A 20,957-nucleotide genomic window follows, 5' to 3' on the forward strand; every position below is an offset into this window, starting at 1 on the left:
GCAATTAATGGGAGTGATGGGGGTGGAAACTGGGGGGTACAACGGCAGCACACGGAGCCTCCCTGGTCACCCATTCGCCTAGGGGCTGCAAGGACCTGGCTGCCTCTTCCTGGGAGCCACGGTAAGCACTGCTAGGACCGCACATCCCAATCCCACTCCCACACTCCAACCTCCTGCCCCAGCCTGGAGTCCCTTCCCACACCCAAACTCCCTCCCAGAGCCTGCATCCCCTCCTGTACCCCAAAGCCCCATCCCTGGTCCCACCCCATAGCCCACACCCCCAGTTGGAGCCATCACCCTCTGGCACCCCAGCCCAGTGAAAATAAGTGAGGGTGGGGAGAGTGAGTGACAGAGGGAGGGAGTATGGAGCAAGCAGGGGGATGGGGCCTTGGAGAGCGGGCGTGGCAGGGGTGGGGCCTTGGGAAAGGGGCGGGGCAGAGATGTTTGCTTTTGTGCGATTAGAAAGTTGGCAACCCTGGCCCTAGGCGGGATTTGTAACCCCCACCACACAAGGCAAATTTTAAAACTGTCTTCTCTGTGCTGTAACTGACTGTTTATAACATTGTATAAGAAATTCAAGTTAGGAATATGTGTTTTAAGTGACAATTTGTAATTAAATAGCTATCGGGTTGGTGGTAATAGATTTCAGTTGTATATCTGCTTTTTTTGACTTCTGATTGCTCATGCAACCTTAACATTGCATAAATGGTGATATGTTTTACATGGAGAATTAGTACATGATTGTAAATATTTCTGCTCTTCTATCAGAGTGGATATTATTTTATGTGTTCTTTGATTGGCAGTCACTTAGAAAAAGCCTACACTAGAAACTATTGCTGGTATACTGTCAGTTAGGGGAGTTAATTTTTTATTATTATTATTTATTTATTTATTTTGCAACTGGTACAAATCCTAGTGTAGACATAGTTTTACAAGCATAAAGTTATTTTGCTGGTGTACTTTATTTTGCTTGGGGAGCTCATACAAGCTGTCTCTGCAGTAGCACTTTTTTGCAGATAAAAGCTGTGTCTACCTTAGGAGACTTTGCCATGATAGCTGTAACAGTATAGCTATATCAGCGACCCTTTTCTAGTTAGACTAGTATGTTCTAGATTCTTCCATCCTCATTTCCCTTCAGTAATACCCTGCTCAAGTTTAATCAGTGGGTCAACTTGAGGTGAAATGTATTGCCCAATATGGGTAAGAGTAACAGAATCAGACCCTATACATTTAATAACATTTGGTGACCACTATCAGCAGTTCAGTTTCCTTGGCAGAAGTTTCTCCTCTTGGCTAAAGAAGAGCCTATGTGTTTCCTTGTGTTCTCTTGATTATATGGAGATGGAACAGCAGCAGAGAACAACTGCAAAACAGGCAGCAAATCCAGAAAAAGCTGAAAATGTATTTTATGCAGCTGCATTAGGAATGGCAGACAAGTTTGACAAGGCTCTTCTCTTTGGGGTTTGTAGTTTTCTTACATGATGAGAAAAAAGTTATTTTCCCTCCTTTTGAATTTGGTTACTCAATGCACTTAGCTTGATTTGTAGCCTCTGGAATACCTAGGAGATTCACTGACTCTTGAATGTGCACATAATGAAAAAGGATCAGTATAAGACCCTCTATCAGAACATTTTTTGTAGTAAAATTTCAGGACCTAAACATATAAATGAATATAGATCTATGTGGGGTGGCCAGGTGCCCAGTTTTCAGCTGAAAAGTCTGGTTGAAAAGGGGACCTGACAGTGTCTGGTCAGATATACTGACTGGATACCCAAAGTCCGATTACTGTGGGTTGGGTAGGTAGGGAGGCACTGCGTCATCACCCATGCCAGCCTCTACTCAGCTAGGACCGCCTCCGATCTGCACTGGGCAGTTGCAGCTTCCAGCCCCAACTCTGCAGGCGAGTTCCTCCTGATCTAGGTGGGCGAGGGAGAGGGGAAGAGCAGCGAGCAATGGGGGGAGAGGGGAAGAGGAGTAAAAAGGGCACGGGGCCTCAGGGGAAGGGCAGGGCCTTGGGGGCAGAAGCAGGACCTTGGGAAAAAGAGGCGGGGCAGAAAAGGGCCTTGGGAAGAAGAGGTGAGACGGGAGGTTCCGACACTCTTGCTGGAGTGTCCAGTTTTTAAATATTACAAAGCTGGCAACCTTAGAACTGTGGATGGTGTCAGACTTTATTGACATCTTACATAAAAAAGATAGTACTGTCATTTTTATATCAGATTGTTAGAATTATTTGAAGTCCAAAGGAGGACTTTTTTCCTTTAGCATTTTAAAAGTATAGTCAGTTGGCTTCTTCTACAGAGGCCTGTTCTTTCGTTAACATTCTTAACTGATACAGTCAGCATTTATTTACTGAAGTGATCTGCCTGCCTCCCCATGAGATTCCTGAATGGTCCCACACAACTCCATTTGTTCTGCCATACCCCCAAAAAAGTCTCAGATTCAAATATTATTTTTACAAAATGGACGCAGTGAAACAGGAAAAGTAATTCCATCTTAGGTCCTAGTCACATCCAACTTTGAAGTCCTGGCTGACGTTAACAGGACGATAAAAGAGTTGGAAAACTTAGTTACATGATCTTTATATAAATCTCACTGCAGCCTACCTATTTTATCTATGTTTACCTACTTTTAAGTATCAGTACTGTTCCCTGGGAATTTGTTATGAACTAAAAGCCTAAACAGAAAACTCTTCCCAGACCAGTAAGAAATATTTAAACACTTCAGGCATTCAGTCTGTGATTCAGAGATTTATTTATAAAACTGTTGATTTTGGGACACCAAAGCATTGCATTTAAACTGCAGAAGTGAGTCATATTTGTGGGAGGTAATTACTACCAGAAGGTACAACTAACTTTTTCTGTAAAATGTCCACTTATGATCTGCATGTACTAAAAATAATGTGCTTTGTTAAATTTTCAGTAAAAGTTAGCTTTACAGAGTCATGTGGCTTTATTCATATAGTTTATGTGCATGACACATGATAAAATCAATTATACATATTTATAGATCTATACTTGGAAAAGTATTTGTGTTTTATATAGAGGATACTACCCAGGTAATTGACACAGCTTATATGTACTTTAAGGAGTTCTAATGACATTGTTGTAACCATAAGAGCAAGGCCACTTGTGATGTCAACAATGACCACGGCTAACATTTACAAAGGTAGTATTTGTTCATCATAAAATTCTCTGGGTTGCTTGCACCATCAAAATGTAGAACCAAAATGCTGTCCTTGGCAAAATATGGTGACATAGCCAGCAAAACATTTCCTCTTCAGCTAGTGGACTGAGAAGCCGAGGGAGTGGCAGATATCCAGCACCTGCAGAGGCTATTTGCACTCCTGAGATGGCACTTTCCTCATTATCCTTTGCTCATGATTGAGGAAAGCAAATTTATTCAGCTATGGTCACAAATCATAACTCCCTACCAGGAGAGCAATCAGATGCCAAGCTAGCCATCCCAATGGCCATATATTGCAATAAGGGTCACAAGAATAATGTCATCCCTCCTCGTGCACTAATATATGGGGCAGCTTTTCCAATGTTAGATAGGAAGAAATTCAAAATGGGCCACAGCCCAAAGCAACCCTTCCCTTGCTAGTGGCTCAGAAATTGAGTTGTCAGCCCAGAAGCTGATGTCCAATTCTTAAGACTGTGATCACCTTTCGCATAAAATCTTGAAATTATGGGGAGACCACTTCCTCTTAGCAGTGTGTGAGTATTCCTCTCCGCACTGCCAGCAGCAGAGTCACTGGCAAATTGTTAATTTCCTGCCATACTCCTCCCTGCCATCCAGGGCCAGCCTTGGGGGCAGGTGATCAGGGCAGCCAACTTCTGGAAATACCAAATTAGGTTTTGAGGGCACTGAAAAAGTTTTCCATCCTAGGAAACTACGACACTTAAGGCCGGGCCTGCTGCCAGCTGATGGTGATCAGAAGGTCTTTCTCCTGTTTTTCCTACCCCACCACGGAGAAATGCAAGTTGAACAAACTGAGGTCTAGGACTGTCAGAACTCACAAATTTGATAGTGTCAGTGAAGGAACAGTCCAGCACAGAGTGAGTGGCATGTTGGAGACAGAGAGCTTAATTTGTCAGGAACTCAGCTGCCTCTGAGCTTGGTCACCTAGCAAACAAATGAGCTCATCTGTGCCCAGTAAACCCTCACTAAGTGACTGCTCCCTGATTGGTCAGAAGAGCCAACAGATAACCATTTATGTGGTGTAGCAATAGCAGCACAGTGGCTGCTCAATGCATTCTGCGGCCCCAGCTCTGCCATACCTGTTTCCTGCCCGGCCCTTACTCCAACCTTTGTCTGCTCTGTTCCAGTCCTAGTCCTTGCCTACCTCTGAACTGATTTCTGACTCCTGGCTCTGACCACTGGCTTGTCTTCTGACCAGGACTTCAGCTCTGCCCTTTGGTTCTGTTCTGATTCTTGATTCCTGGCTCTGACCATTGGCTTGTCTCATGGCCATGATTCTGGTTCTGCCCTCTGATTCTGCTTTGACCACTAGGCAAGACTCCCCTCCAGAATGACCACAGCAGAAGCTCAACCCACCTTCTCAGATGATGTTGAGGTCCTGCAAAACTGCAGGCTAATGTTGCCTCACTATGGTTCTCCAAGCCCAATACAAATCCAGGCACTGTCTTTTGTCCCCCCAGCTCTCTCATCCATTGTCCCTGAGCCCAAGTTGCCGCTACCCTATAAGTTCAACGTGGATTATGCCAAGTTTCATAGGTTCCTTAACCAATGTTGTTTCCAGTTTGTGTCAGTGCCACAGTCATATCCCACAGATCAGTCCTGAGTGGGATTAATGCTAAATGCATTGTCACCAGAGAAGCCCTGAAGTGGGCGTTCCTGCCCCTGGAAGGGTCCAGTCCTCTCCTTGAACACTTCAAGAGCTTTGTACAGACAATGGTGGGCATCTTCAAAAACCCTAATCAAGAATGGACTGCATATGCTATTCTCTATGACATCTGGCAGGTTGCAAGGTCCAATGCCAAGTATTCAGCAGAATTTTGATGGCTGGCCACAGACACCCACTGGAATGAGTCTGTGACCTATTTAAAGTACCAATCTACCAAATCCTAAGAAGCAGCAATGCTTCCTTGGATTCAAGTTTTCATCTACAACAAGGTCTCTTTTTTCACAAGGATTGTCTCTACATTCCCAAGGGCAGCTCCTGGCTACAGGTGCTATGGTTGTGCCATGATTTGCCCGTGGTGGGACATTTCAGCCAGTTTGCAATCTAAAACCTGATTGATATGTACTTCTGGTGGCAAACCCTACAAACCAGTATTAAAATCTATGTTAGCCCATATGACCTCTATGCCCATATGAAAAAACTGCGAGCCAAGCCTTTGAGCCTCCTTCAGCACTTTCACGCATCTCCATGTCCTTTGTCCGTCCTCTCAGTGGACTTTACTGTTGAGTAACCACACTCCCAAGGACACTCAGTTATCCTGACCTCCTAGCCAAGATGGCCCATTTTATTCCCTGCCACAGTGTTCTGTCTGCCCGTGGAACTGTGCAAGCCTTCCTTGAGCATATCTTCTGCTACCATGCATCATTTTGGTTCGATACCCTTAGTTCATTTCTTAGTTCTGGCAGGAATTTCTCTGCCTTCTCAGCACCAAGATCCTCACCTCGATTGCATACCATCTGCAGACAATTGGCCAAACTGAAAGTAATTCAGATCCTGGAGCAGTACTCTCTGCTGTTTCCTGGATTCCCATACGATGATTGGCTTCCATTGCTCTGTTTCGCTGAGTTCACATACAACTGTTCAACACATGCTTCAGCTCAACAGACTCCATTCTTCACAAATTTTGGTTTTCATCCCCAATTCCATCCAGATCTGCCCAAAGGCTCCACTGTTCCAGTGGCTACAGACTTAGTCCACTCCAGCAAACACACCAAGGACTCAAGGAGCACTTACTTGCCACTAAAGAAACATATGAGCGTTATGCCGACTGAAGGTGACAAGCCATCCCTAACCTTGAAGTAGGGGATAGACTCTTGACTCAAAACCTGAGAATGGGCCATCTTTTGGCCACACTTGTCCACTAATACCTGGGTCCTTTTCAGAACATTGAACAAATAAACTCAGTGGCCTTAAAGCTTCAAGTGCCAGAATCCCTCAAGATTCACCCTAACTTCTGTGTTTTACTCCTTAAACCATTCATCAACAACCCCTTCCTTGACTGGGTAAACCCTTCTCCATCCTCTTTAATTGTCCATGGGCAGGAGGAATAAAAGTCCACCAGGTCCTCAACTCCCAAAGGCTCTGGGGGAAGCTCCAGCATCTGACACACTGGAAGGGGTACAGGTGAGAAGAGAGGTCCTGGGCACCAGAAGAAAATGTGTGTACACTCAATCTCCTATGGGAATGTCACCAAAGATATTCTCACAAGCCAGGGCCACGGGTCCTTAAGAGGAGCCCTTGGGGAGGGGGTACTGTCAGGAACTCAGCTGCCTCCAGGCTTATTTGCCTAGCAATCAAATGAGCTCAGCTTGTCTCTTGATTGCAATTCCAGTTTTGCTCCATTGGTTTGTCTCCTGACCTTGACTCTGATTCTGCTCTGGCCACTAGGTCAGACTCCTGCTCTGATCAGTAGGTCACACTGCCTACACCTCAGTGTGTGACACAGATATACATGAGCTCTCCTTCTTGAGCAGCTCTTTGGCTATCCTAAGCTGAGTTGGAGAGATTGGGGTTTACCTTTCCATAGCTTTCTGAGTTGTAGACAGTCCCTGAAGACATCTTATTGTTGGCTGGATTTGACCCTTAACTTTTAACATCCCCTCTTTGGGCAACTCTACCCTACTCCACCCCAGCTCTCTGTCAACCGAGTACTTCGTTTATTTTTGTGGATTTTATTTCTCTTCTCTAGTGTCAGATTTTAAATTCTATCTGGCTGTGGTGAATCAGCTTCTCCTAGCCAGATCTTTTTGTTTTGTCTTCGCCACTTCACTGCATCTCACACTTAGCAATGGTTTGTTCCTGTTATGTGTGCTCCCTCTGCTGATTGGATGCTATTTTGATACACCCAGTTAGGGAGAAGAACCAGTGAATACAGGGATGAAAGTAACATTAAGCACTTACTGGTATGGGGGCCAGTTCCAGCCCCTGGAAAGGGTGGGGTCTCAGGGAGAACGGGCGAGGCTGGGGGGTCAGCATCCCCCAGCCAGCCCATCTGCACTGCCTGGCCTGCGCCATTCGGGGCTCCAGCGGTGATTTAAAGGGCCCGGGACTCTGGCCACTGCTGTGGTAGTGGCAGCAGCAGTCAGAGCCCCGGGCCTTATTAAATTGCAGCCCCGGGGCAGCTGCTCCTTTTGTCCCCTCCCTTCTGCCCTCCCCATCAGCAGCCTGAGGGCGCAAAGTGGGCAATGACGTTAAAGCGCTGCCATCAGCTGAGTACAGGACAGTACTGGCGGCCACTTTTTACTGGTACGCTGTACCGGTCCATACTGGCTTACTTTCACCCCTGAGTGAATGTCACCCAAATCTTTAGCAGTTTTTAGTGCAGTAGTTTCAAAGTTCAGACAAGATAAGGAATATCACAAATCAACTTTGAAATTAACTTGGAAATATTTTGTAATTTATTTATAAATTGCAATTTTGAGTTGTATTATTAGTAGTGGCCATCTTGCTAGCAAAAAAATCTACTGAAGGGCCTTGTGTCTTTTTGTTGAATTCAGTGGCATAGGAAAATAGGAACTGTGATGTTGGATCAGATCAATAGGTCACCTAGTTTAATGTCTTCTCTCTGATAGTGATCAATCCTAGATGCTTCAGAGGATGACATAGAACCTCATAATAGAAAATTATTCAACAACATGCTTATGAGGCAGATTTCTTCCTAATTTCAGGCAGTTAGTACTTGAAACATGAGTCTTCATATGCCTTCTGATTTCTTTTATCCTATCTAATGTAACCTGGATATCCTTAATATTTATAAAAATGTCTAATCTTTTTTAAAACCCTGCTAAAATCTATATCTCATTAACATCTTGTGACAGTAAGTTCCCAAGCTTAATTATCATTAGATGATAAAAGTATTTCCTTTTATCATTTAAAATGGATGCCTTTTAATTAATTGGGTGTCCACTTGTTCTTGCATGATGATGAATCCTTTGTCTTTGCCTCTGCCCAGATCTCTTGCCCCAGCAGAAAGGTCAGATGCTTCAGCCAGACTAAAAATCTCTTTATCTGATCACTTGGTTGATAGCTTGTTAAACAGGGAATACTTCTATTTCTCAGAGAAAGTTGCTGCTGTGCTTGTGGAATCACAAAAATATTCCACTAGATAGTCACATGATTGTAAATGGAAATGGTTAAAAGATTTAGTCTGGAGAACTTCAAGAGATGACTCCGGTTCCTTGTCCTTTTACCAGCCATTTTAGAATTTTCTTTGTTTTTCATAGATTCAGGATCACCCTGGGATCCAGCCAGATGATACTCTGCATGTACATGGGCAAAACAAAGCAGTTTGGTCTTTTGTCATACAAACAGTATATTAAGGGTTTGAATGTATATTCAAAGCTAAAACCTGGTGATCCAAGGGATTGAAAACTTGGTTCTTACAAGGTTCATGGAGGCTCCTCTTGATGTTCTTGACTTCTACTTCTGTCATTGAAGGATTTTTCCCTTGTGACTAGAGCATCTGTCAGGACTATTTCAGAACTGCGGACTTTGTTGCAGGTTCTCCTTATATACATTTTCACAAGGATGAAGTACTCCTAAGATCTCATGCCAGAATCTTGACTATAGAGGCCGTGGATTTTCATTTAAATCAGACCTTTCTGACCAGTATTTTCTAAGCCTCCTGATTTACAGATTAAGGTGGATTGCACACCTTGCATATTAAAAGGGCTCACTGTTCCTCAATGGGACAAAGTCTTTTAAAAAGTCCTCAAAATGGTTTGGAGCTTTTGGTGGAAGAGGTAAGGGCCAATCCGTTTTAGTCCAGATGTGATCTGAATGGATCAAGACAGGATATGATCTTGTTGAAGTAACTGTATCTTTATGACTCAAACCTCTTCTATTGGGATTTGGGCCGAAGTGGCAGCTTCTGCAGCATTTGTTCACTGAGGTATGCTGGCTGCTACCTGGTGCTCAGTTCATACATTTGCAAAGTATTATTTTGTCCATACCAAGTCCAGATCAGAATGGATGTTTCATTTGGAAGAGCAGTGTTTCAGTCACTTTTCAAATGGGTACTCCTCCTCAGTCCTTCCCTTGAGGATTGCCACTATTTGCTAGTATATTCAGTAGGGATCTGCAGAGGCAATGTCATGAACGAATAAAAGAGGTTACTACTTAATTTGTTTTCCTAGGGCCTGACCCAAAGCCTGTTGGAATCAATGGATGTGTTACAATTAACAGACTTAACAGACTTGTTTGTGATGTCACTATTGCTTCAAAACAAAACCTTGGTCTAAAATGTAACTGCTTATGCACAGTAGCTAATTGAAATAGTTCAATTATTTAAAACACATTTTTCTAAAACACCAAAAGGGTTTACTCCATAAGAAAGGTGCCTGCAACAAATATATATATATTTTTAATAAGCTTTTTTTAGTATAGACATTTGCTTTTTTTAAAAAGCATCTGAAACAAAGTCCAAATTACATTTGTGTAGCTCTGAACTCACTTAATTTAAGTGTTTATTGGGGGAATTAGCAGCAGTTCCAAGTCTGTTCCTTCCAGCGTGATTCACCTTCATAGCAGGAATCCTCAGGAGATGTAGGATTGGAGTGGGGATTACTCAGAGAAGAAGTGGCCCTATATTAGCCATGAAAAGAAAGACATTTTAATAAAACAATTTGCAATCCAAGCCGAGGATTTGTTTGCCAAGTTTTAGTCCAATAAGAGTTGAAATGGCCAAGATATGTAATGCCAACAATTGAGGTTTGTAAGGGAAATACCAAATCGACCTTGGAGTGGAAATAGGCATACATCAAATTATAGAGCAAATAATGCATTTGCTTTGTAGGTGCAGAAATAAACAAGCTATTTTCAGAAAAACAGGAAAATAAGGCTAGTAGTTGTCCATTTGATTCAAAGGTATAAGCAAAAAGGAGCAAAAATGAAATAGAGATGTGCAGGATTTGTCAATGTATATTGAGCATAAATTAACATTTTCTACACCCAATAAGGTGTGTGGGACATTTGCCCAGAGGAACCGTCCATGGGAGTAATGCTAGGAAGTGCTGAGAAGTTGCCCAAAAATGTTGCTTTATCTCTTCACGTAAATACTTCCAAAATAGCCTTGATTTTTTTTATTTCAGCAAATGCCAAAAAACCCCAGAAATCCTAATTTATAAAATTGTTTTAGTTGGGTACAATGTAGAGCCTGTAAACTTCTCATTGGCTGTTTTCTGGTAATTTCTCCATATGGGTAAACCCTTTATAAATTATAAGAGCATGCACTTGAATCCAACAGTAGAGAGCTGACTACATAGGGCCAGATCCTGATACCCTTACTCAGGTTGAACAGTAATTTACTCCAGGAGTATTTCCACTGAAGTCAATAGACTGTTCATACAGTGAGGTGCTACTAAACTGGAATAAGGGTGTCAAAATCTGGCCTGTAATATTAAAACCGCTGTCATTTCAGTTTATGAAGTATGAAAAAAACAGAGCACTTTACGTGAATTGTCCTATTTGTCTTCTGCCCTACAGAGTTGAATGTATTTCAGCCAGAAGAAACAGTTATGCTTGAAAAACCACTTTTCAGAATTATTAGGTTTATTCTTTAGTGGATTTTGCCAATCCCAGATTTGTAATGGACTATCAGGGTGGTCATAGTGCACCGTTGCCAAATCACAAACACCAGTCCCTGTACAACAGCAATCTACAGAGAGCTTGCTCAAGCAGTTTCTGCACCACAATGTTGATGTTTTCTTAAGTCATCAACAGGGACTGGACAATCTATAGCAATAATAGTTGGCCTGTTCTATTTAGAATAGCTATGAATGGTTGGTTTATTGTTTTAAAATTGCTAGCCCATTGCCTTTGAATTCCTGTTCAGCTCTGCAGAAGTCACGACACAGCAGATTATTTCTGTGGTCTCCACTCTATGTAACTTAAATAAAAAGAACAAGCAGCTAATATTTGTATACAACATTCATATTTATATATAGTCACACATACCTTTCAAAATGGCCCTAGGCATTTTGTATCTAGCTGTAGTTTTGCTTATTTCATTTTATTGTTTTCTATTCTTTCTGAATGTTTTTTCTCCTATAAGATTTTTATTCTGTCTTCATTTTTAATTTAACTATTAGAGGAGCTTTGTTATGAGTGAATTTTGAATTCCATGATGCATAGAATCACAGATTGTTCCTGTTTTGCTTAATCAATATATAAACTGCAGTTTTAACCTACCAAATAAAATCATACATGAGTTTTCCTGATGAAATGATCTGTAATAGTCTGAATACATTATTCAACTTTTTTTATATGGTATCTTTGCTAAAGGTAAATAAAATATCATAGATATACTGTTAGCTGTTGTAGCTAAGGCTGTCAGCATTACAATCCACTACTTTCAGACTTTTATAACTCAGCCATAAAAGTGCACTCTAGGCTGAAATTTGGCACACGTGGTCTGAGCCTGGCAATGAATCTATTTTACAAAATGTGAACAATGCAATTATCTGTTTGGCTGTGTTAAAATTGTTTAGGATCTTAATACACGAGGAGGGCTGCATGGTGAAGCCTGCAAAGTGTCTGCCTGCCCTGTGCATCACTCTAGTCCAGGGGTGGCCAGCCTGTGGCTCCGGAGCCACCTGCGGCTCTTCAGAAGTTAATATGCGACTCCTTGTACAGGCATCGACTCGGGGCTGGAGCTACAGGCGCCAACTTTCCAATGTGCCGGGGGGTGTTCACTGCTCAAACCCTGGCTTTGCCACAGGCCTTGTCCCCACTCCACCCCTTCCTGCCCCATCCCCGGAGCCGGCCGTGCCCTCGCTCCTCCCGCTACCCCCCAGAGCCTCCTGCATGCCATGAAACAGCTGATCAGGAGATGCAGGGAGGGCGAGGGAGGCGCTGATTGATGGGGCTGCCGGTGGCGGAAGGCACTGGGAGCAGGGGGTCGGGGAGCTGATAGAGGGCTGCTGATGAATGACTGTGGCTCTTTGGCAATGTACATTGTAAAATTCTGGCTCCTTCTCAGGCTCAGGTTGGCCACCCGTGCTCTAGTCAGTCCCACCAGCCTGTCGCTCTCAAGGGCGCCAAATCAATTAAAATATTTAAAGGTAGAGGGGGAATAATTCAAAATATTTCACAGAGTTTTGAGCATAAGCAATAACTTTGAACCAAAGAGTGGGATTTTCAAAAGTGCTCTGCTCCCATTGAAGTCAATGATAAAACTCTCATTGCCTTGCTTGGGAGCAGAATTCAGCTAACACTCAATGCTTTTGAAAATTCTATCCAGAATTCATAAGAATTTTTAGGACAAGTTTTAGGATTATAAATTATCGGATTCCTGATATTTAAGAATTATGCATATTATTTTACTTAGATACTTATGTCCCTATATTCCAGAGTGTGTGCATTGCCCATTATGGTATATTTTGAAGGTCTAATTCTCCTCTCATTTATATTGGTATGAATCAGGAGTAAATCCCTCAATATGTAAAACTGGTGTGAGTGAGTGGAGAAACAGGCCTCTGTTTCTAAGATATGCTGGCACCTAAATTCCCTGTAAGTTACGCAGCAGCGCTCAGGGAACCTGCCCGGCTGGGACTTGCCATGGCTGGGACAGGGGCACCCCTTCCCCAGCCCAAATACAGCCCCGGCCCGGATCTGGCAGGGCTAAGTATTATCTAGACAATTCCTGACAAGTGTTTGTCTACCCTGCTCTTAAAAATCCCCAATGATGGAGATTCCACAACCTCCCTAGGCAATTTATTCCAGTGCTTAACCACTCTGGCAGTTAGGAAGTTTTTCCTAATGTCCAACCTAAACCTCCCTTGCTGCAGTTGCTTCTTGTCCTATCCTCAGAGGTTAAGAAGAACAATTTTTCTCCCTCCTCCCTGTAACAATCTTTTATGTATTTGAAACCTGTTATTATGTCCCCTCTCAGTCTTCTCTTTTCTAGACTAAACAACTGGAATTGGAAAAGGTTCAGAAAAGGGCAACAAAAATTATTAGGTGTATGGAACAGCTTCTGTATGAGGAGAGATTAATAAAACTGGGACTTCTCAGCTTGGAAAAGAGATGACTAAGGAGGGAGATGACAGAAGTCTATAAAATCATGGCTGGTGTGGATAAAGTAAATAAAGAAGTGTTATTAATTCCTTCTCATAACACATGAACTAGGGGTTACCAAATGAAATTAATAGTCAGCAGGTTTAAAACAAACAAAAGGAAGTATTTCTTCACACAACACAGTCAACCTGTGGAACTCTTTGCCAGAGGATGTTGTGAAGGCCAAGACTACAACAGGGTTCAAAAAAGAGCTAGATAAAATCATGGAGGATAAGTGCATCAGTATTACCCAGGATGGGCAGGGATGGTGTGTTTAGCCTCTGTTTGCTGGAAGCAGGGAATGGGCAACAGGGAATGGATCACTTGATGATTACCTGGGCTAGACGGACTTTTGGTCTGTCTCAGTATAGCTGTGCAGTCCCAGCTGTGCTTGAGCTGTAGGAATTTTGATACCTATGGGCAGATTTCTCAAGGCCTGTGTGAAAAGGGCTATGATTGGGACACACTGCAGTGGAGAGCAAAGATAAAGGTTTTGAGGCAGACATACCATAAGGTGAGGGATGCAAACTGTCACTCCGGTGCTGCACCAGTGATCTGGCAGTTCTATAAGGAGCTGGCTGCTATCCTCGGTGGCAACTACACCTCCACTGCCAGGAGTCCAGTGGATACTTCGGTGGGTTTGGGGCAGCAGAAAGAGGATCTAACCTGGAGGACGAAGTCATTGCTAAAGAGGTGGAGTTAGACGATGTGGAGCTCCCAGTGGGGTGGCCCGGTGGGGCAGGCAGCCAGGAATTGTTCACCACTCTGAAGGTGTCTAGCCAGTCTTAGCAGTTGCTCTCCAGCAAACAAGAAGCAGGAAAGGAGATGCTTGGTAAGTGGCTGTAGTGTATGTAGTGCAGAGGTGGGTTCAGGATACAGAAACGTACAAGTTTCTGTTTTTGTGTGTTGGACATTTCCCTGTGCAGCTAATCAGTACGAAGGAACAGGGTGTTGATGTATGTTGACATCTCATGGGAATCCTCCAGAGAGATCTCTAGGAAAGTTTCCTGGAGGTACTTGGCAATCCTTTGCTAAAGGTTCCTTGCTTTGTTCCTTCCCCCATTGCAGGAAACTTGCCTGCGCCATTAGGCAATCATTTGTGCAGGGACCAAAGCAGCACATAGGTGAGCAGCATAAGGACCAGGGTAGAAGCCAGAAGCGTGTGAGATATCTGCTACAATGATCCCCACCTTTAGAATTTTAGAATTTTTTCCGTAGTCAGCTGCACCGCAATCCTTGCAGAATGCTCATTTCCTGATGTAGAGCGTCCCACCCCCCCCTCAACACTCACCATGCTTTGGGTGTTCACCAAGATGTGTGCTTGCCAAGGGTCAGTGAGAAAGTGATTGTTATGTTACTAGAGGTATGTTTCACTGAAATGTTTCAATACGGTCCATCAACTTAACAAATCATGCTTCTGTGCACTGTTTCTTCTGTTTCGGCAGATGTGGCCTTGAGGAACACCCTGTACACACTGGCTGAGCATCTCTGCCAGGTAAGAAAGTGCCCAAGACGGAGCAAAGAAGACATGTTCCGGTAGGGTGACCAGATAGGAACTGTGAAAAAACGAGACAAGGGATGGGGGTAATAGGTGCCTGTATAAGAAAAAGTTGCCAAAAATGGGACTATCCCTTTAAAAATGGGACATCTGGTCACCGTATGTTCCGGGAGGTACTGCACTTCTCCAATGCAGAGAAAAGGGAACACAAGGCCTGGAGGGAAGCCGAAAGGCAGGACAGAAAAGAAAGTCGGGAGTTTAAGGATGCTACTGAGTGGTTTAACATCATGGAGAAGAAAATGCAGATGCTGAAGTCCTTAATAATGCTTCAGACAGCAAACGCATGCCCCCACCCTCCCCTGCAGAACATTCAGAACTCTTTTCCATGCCCCACCACCAAACTCCGCCTGCTCAGCCCTTTCTGTGTTAGATGAAAACAGATCCTGAAAACAGTAAATGAGAAGCCCACCCACAAAGGACCTAAAGTACATGAACAGAGAGAATGCCTGTTTGAATATCTATTGAAGGAATATCGTTCAAAGGTGCCTAATGGACAAGTAAGGGCCAAGTAGGTGTAGAAACCCTGCTTATGGATAAGCTCGGTAAAAAGAGAGAGAGACACAGGAACATTGACACTGAAGAGCACTTTAAGCCAAAGAGAAGCAAAGAACAGGTCAGCAATAGTGAAGCTGGACTTACACAGCTAAGGAGAGGAAAAGTTGTTCTTCTCTCAAGCACAGTATATTATTGAGTATTGTTTGTTCTTGTTAATAACAACACATTAGTATAGCTGCACAGTGTAGGGAAGAGTAGCATGTACAAGCTCGCAATGGTTAATGTGTTGATAACCTATAAGAGGTAAGTACTTGGTAATGTTCTATGTCATTTATGCTTGGTACACTATTTGAGTTTCCCTTATAACGTTCTAAAATTTTTAATTCTCTTTTGTTTGCTTCGCATCTGCCCTCTCTCACTGTTAGTATAGCCTAGCCTAGCCTAGCTTCGTGTTCCCATTGGCCCTGTCTAGACAATGGGAAAAAAGGGTGTTTTAAAACTGTTAGCTGACTCATGTTCACTAAAACAGGTTGAATCACACCTTAAATTTTGTGTAGAAGCAGTTTAACACCTTTAAAGTCATGTTAGCTGATCATGTTTTAATCTAGATAAAGCCTATGCTACATGATTTTATAAAGCACCTTTTTTTCATCATCTAGACTGACCCGTTCTCTCTCATTCCTTTTGTTTGAGAATTTCTGAGTATCCCACTTGTTGTAATACCATTGCTAGATATTTGATTTACTTGACAGAGGACAGACTACAGTGGTGGATCATGGGCCCCTGCTCAGGGGTCCTGGCCAATTTGGAGGCACCCCACAGGAGCACCAGAACCTGTATAGAAGTGAGGGGCCACTGGTGCTGGAACTGTGGCCCACCCCCTGCTCTCCTCTTCCCCCCCAGGACACGTCACTGGCCAGGCATGAAGCTGGAGCCAGCTGTGGTTAAAAGCCACCTGGAGAGTCTGGGCCACTATAGGGAGCCCCAGACCCTCCACCTGAGAGCAGCCCCTAGCCTGTGTCCCCACGCCCCCTGGACGTGCCACCCAGGGCAGATGGCAAGTCCGTGCATAAGTCTAGTTTGGGGAGGAGCATTGTGCTTTGTCAGGTGACGCAGGCCAGCTCTGGCAGTGGCAGGGTCCCTGGGAGGAGGAGCAGGGCTTGTCTACATGGTGACTGGTCACAACCCCTGCACATCATGTCTGCACCTGGCCATGGCCCTGATCCCTGGCCCCTTTGCCTGGGTAAGGCTCTGAGGCTTGTGCAGATCCACCACGGGCGGTTTGCGCAGGTTCTGTGCGGTCGTGGGCAGTGGAAGCTGGGGCACCATCCAGCAGAGCTTGCAGGCCAGGGTCAGTGCCATAGCCCCAGGAAGGGCCCCAGCCTGCACCGTGGGGAGCCTTGCTATGGCTGGCTTGGGGCAATGCACTGCTCTGGTGGCTCATGGTGGCGGAGGGGTGACTAAAGGGCTGGAGCTCCCCTGTTAAGCCTGCCCATCTCCCCCACAATGCCAGCAGCTCAGGTACCACTCCAGACAGGGGGAGAGAGCCAGTGAGCCTGAGGAACTGGCTTCAGTGCATGCATCTGTGTTTGTGTATTTGTGTGTGTGTGCGCACACATGCCCCCCAATGCATTCTCTACCATGCTGTCCCCACAAATATAACAGTGAAATTATGCCTATGGGTCCAGGTCTCCCCAGAGTGGCCAGGGCTCCCCGGGTGGCTGTTAGCATGGCCCAGCTTCTGGCCTGGCCAGGGGGTGGGGCCTCAGTGGGAAGAGGAGGAGCAGAGGGTGGGGCCCCATAGCGAGGAGGGTGTAGGGGAACCCAAATGTTCTTTGTTTCCAGGGCCCCCAAAAAATCTTAATTTGCTTCTGACTACACTAGAACTGATTATATGAATACCAAAAGTGCATTGGGCAAAGAAGGGAAAACTAACTTTGAATTCTTATTTTTCAAGGATGACCAAATGGCTTTTGAAATCTAAATGAGCAAATATGTAGTTTTAATTTTACAAGCAGTCTTATTTAATTATTGCCTTGCAGTAATGTTCTATAAAATGTTAGACATGAGGACTCACTTTACAGTATGATTACCGATAATTTAAATGATGGATCATTTGCAGGTTCTTTTAAGAAGTTTGGATAATCGGGTGGTCTAGGATACAGGGCATTACCACCGATATCTACCACAGAGACACTATCACTAGAGTTACTTGATTTAGACCAGATCTGATGAAGCTCAAGTTGGATAAATCTTGAAAAACACAGAGGTGGATTTCACTCTATCCCCAGCACCAAAACTGTGTAAAGGGGCTTTATAAAGAGGAATTGTGAGGGGATGGAATAGTCCATCAAACCCATAGATAAGGCACTGGGCATTGCTCTATCCCCTCCCAGTCCTTATTCCAGAACCTGAACTTGAATGGGGACTATGATCCCTGCACATCTTCCTATTGATGACTAATGGATTCACTTAGTTGCACATCTAGTGGCTATATGTAAGCTCCTCCCAAGGCCCGCCTTTTAAAAACCCTCCTCCATGTTGGGGCTTTTCAGGTCAGCTCTGCAACATACAGAGGATGTGCAGTTCTGCACAGTGGTGGGTCTGCACAATGGTGGGTCTGTACAAATGGTGGATCTGTACAAATGTTAGACACGAGGACTCACTTTACAGTGTTGCAGTGTGGGCCTTCCACAGTTCTTAATCTGATAGGAGAATTTCACCCAGAAAGCACAGAGTTTACTGAGAAGACAAGATGCTCTTACAGGTACAGTTCTTCACTGTCTCCCATATTTGGATGATCAGGCTTCTCAGAAGAGTTTTTTTGTCATGATGAATACATGGCTGAAAGTGTGTATTTCCAAAATTAATCCAATTGCTAAATTTATTTGTTCTTACCTCCTAGGAAGTGAGATGGACAAGACACTGGGAGAGGAGAAGGTCACGAACATCCCAATAATTTGAGGGACAAATCTGGTTGGAGGAATTTTCTTTTATAGGATTTGTGGAACTTTAATTTAAAGTGTGTAAACTCTGATGGTTCTATCTTTTTTTCTGTGAGAAATGACTTTATACTCTCCTGGGAATTTGATATGGTAAAAGATTTGATTCATTTTGGGACCCTTGCATCAACGTGCTTTGGGGAAGCGATAGAATCTACTCTCCTAATCCAATCAGCCTTTGGTAAGACAACCTTTAAAATCCCCTTAAAAATCAGAAATTAATGGTAATATAAATATTGCTTTTAGTCTCACTTTACGTGTTCTCTGTGTTATTATTTCAGTGTCACATCAGCCCTTAACATACATTTAAAGCTTGTCTGTTGAGAAGAGCTTTTTGACACTGCCCCTTTTGTTATTTCAACATCCACAGATGAAATAGAATGTTTATGTGACTCTGGGATTTGCACTTGTTCATATGCTATGTATATACAAACACATTTGGTTTACAAGATGGAATGACCTCAGCGACCTCGCATTCAGTCCCTGGTTCCATGTTTCGACACAAATCCTTCGACTTTAAGCATATTTCTCTCTGTAGGTTATTGCATTTTTTGTCATTTAGAAAAATACACAGGAATAAAATAACAGAATCTTGTTATCCAAACTTCACCATCAACTGTCTCTTAGAGGCCACGTATTGTTCATTATTTATTCCAATTTTCAAAATGCACCTATTGGAAGAGCCAGTGATGCTATCTGTGGAGAAGACAGACATCATCCTGTCCAATAGTGCAACACAGTGGGCCACATTTCACCCATTGGGTATAAGCAGGTGTACTGGAATGTTGCAACCCAGACTGCTTCCTTAACAGAGACTTCTAACTATCTATGCCCGAAGAGTTAGAAAGAAAAAAAAACAATTCATTTGCAAATGCCTTTTGCTGGTGTCTGCTGGCTCACAGCTTGCTGCCTCTTTAACAAAGACCCTTGTTAAAGAACTTAACACCTCTGCCTTCAGGCTGCCTTCCTCAGCCAGAAAGGAGAGAAAAAAAAATTCACTGGCTGTGGTTTTAAAATCCACTCCTCTCAGCCTGCTTTCAAGCAGCTAGAAGGAGAGGAAAAAAAATCCTACTGGCTTTTGCTTCTAGACATCCCACCGCTGTGCCACCATGTCAAGGTATTATTCCCACTTTGAACTTTAGCGTCCAGAAAGTGGGGACCTGCATGTACCCTTCTAAGCTTAATTCCTAGCTTAGATCTCATAACGCTGCCACCAACCAAAATATGGTGTTTTGGTACCCTTTTTGTCCCCCAAAAACCTTCCCTGGGGCACCCAAGACACACATCCCTACTGACAGGGGAGGCTCCTCAGGCCCAGTCGATGAAGGTGGCACTGAATAAGGCCAATGTCAGCTTTGAAGATTGCCCCTCAGGAGCCTTGTAGGCCAAGAAGGGGAGGGAGAGGACAAGTGGACCCAATGGATACTGCTTTCCAGAAGACTCCGGCAGCTAATGTGCAGGCAGCAGGATGCCACAAATGTGAATATTCACATGCTCATTTCAGAGAACACTAGTTATAGGTAAGTAATGTTAATTAGTCTTCAATGGAGTTACACTTGTGTCATAAACAGATAGTTAAGGGTTAATGTCTCTTTTACCTGTAAAGGGTTAACGAGCTCTTGGGTCTTAAAACAGAGAGAAATAAACCATTCCCCCTCCCAGACTTTCCCTGAGAGATACACTGATCCAAACTCCTGGATCCAAAACAGAGAGGAATTAACCTTTCTTTCCCCCCACCACTCCCTGGTGAGTTTAGAGCCAATCCCCTTGAGTTTTACACAAGGAAAAAATCAATCAGGTTCTTAAAAAGAAAGCTTTTAATTAAAGGAAGAAAAAGTAAAAAACTATCTCTGTAAAACCAAGATGGAAAATGTGTACAGGGTCTTCAGCTTATATAGACTAGAGGGAATCCTTCCCCCCCTAGCCTAAGATACAAGTACAGCAAACAGAGGAAAAAATATCCTTCCAGCAAAATACACATTTGCAAATAAAGAAAACAAACATAAAGACTAATCCGCCTTCTATCTAGTACTTACTATTTGGAACATGATAGACTGTTTTAGAAAGATTGGAGAAACCTGGTTGCATGTCTGGCCCCTCTTAACTCCAAGAGAGAACAAAGAACAACCCAAAAAGCACAAACAAAGACTTCCCTCCACCAAGATTTGAAAGTATCTTGTCCCCCGATTGGTCCTTTGGTCAGGTGTTCTGCCCTACACATCTCAGCCTCATCTCTGCTCTTCCTACAGCCCCTGGAGTTCTTCACTCTCATCTCTCAGGCTTGGGGTGGGGGCTGCAGCTGGTTGCCCTCTGCCCCTTCCCAGGCTGTTGCCTGGTTTACACTTAAAAATTAGCTTGGCCTAGCTAAATTGCTCAGGGATGTGAAAAAATTTGCATCCTATGTGACACAGTTAGGCCAACCTAATCCCTGATGTAAACATGGCTGGGTCAATGGAAGAATTCATCCATCAACCTAGCTACCACCCCTTCCATTGATGTAGGAAGCATCTATGCCACAGCGCTACAATGGCACAGCTGCACTGCCACAGCCATGCTGCTGTAGTGTAAACATGGCCTGGGTGTTGCAGGGGTGGGGGAAGGGCAGAGGAGCTATCCTCCTGCTCATAGAAGGGGAGTGAAGTGG

At 43.8% G+C, this 20,957-nt stretch overlaps 1 long non-coding RNA gene across 3 annotated transcripts in view; it reads left to right on the plus strand.

Annotated features, from left to right (window-relative positions):
* LOC115645501 overlaps positions 1-18,754 on the plus strand; it is a 46,652-nt gene extending 27,898 nt beyond the window's left edge. For all 3 annotated transcript variants that reach the window (XR_003998764.1, XR_003998766.1, XR_003998765.1), the window contains exons 2-3: positions 14,704-14,753; positions 18,217-18,754. This is a non-coding gene — a long non-coding RNA (uncharacterized LOC115645501). The remainder of the gene's footprint in view (positions 1-14,703; positions 14,754-18,216) is intronic.
* Positions 18,755-20,957: the final 2,203 nt, after the last annotated feature.

Source organism: Gopherus evgoodei, chromosome 2, assembly GCF_007399415.2.
Source record: "Gopherus evgoodei ecotype Sinaloan lineage chromosome 2, rGopEvg1_v1.p, whole genome shotgun sequence".
Taxonomy (NCBI): domain Eukaryota; kingdom Metazoa; phylum Chordata; order Testudines; family Testudinidae; genus Gopherus; species Gopherus evgoodei.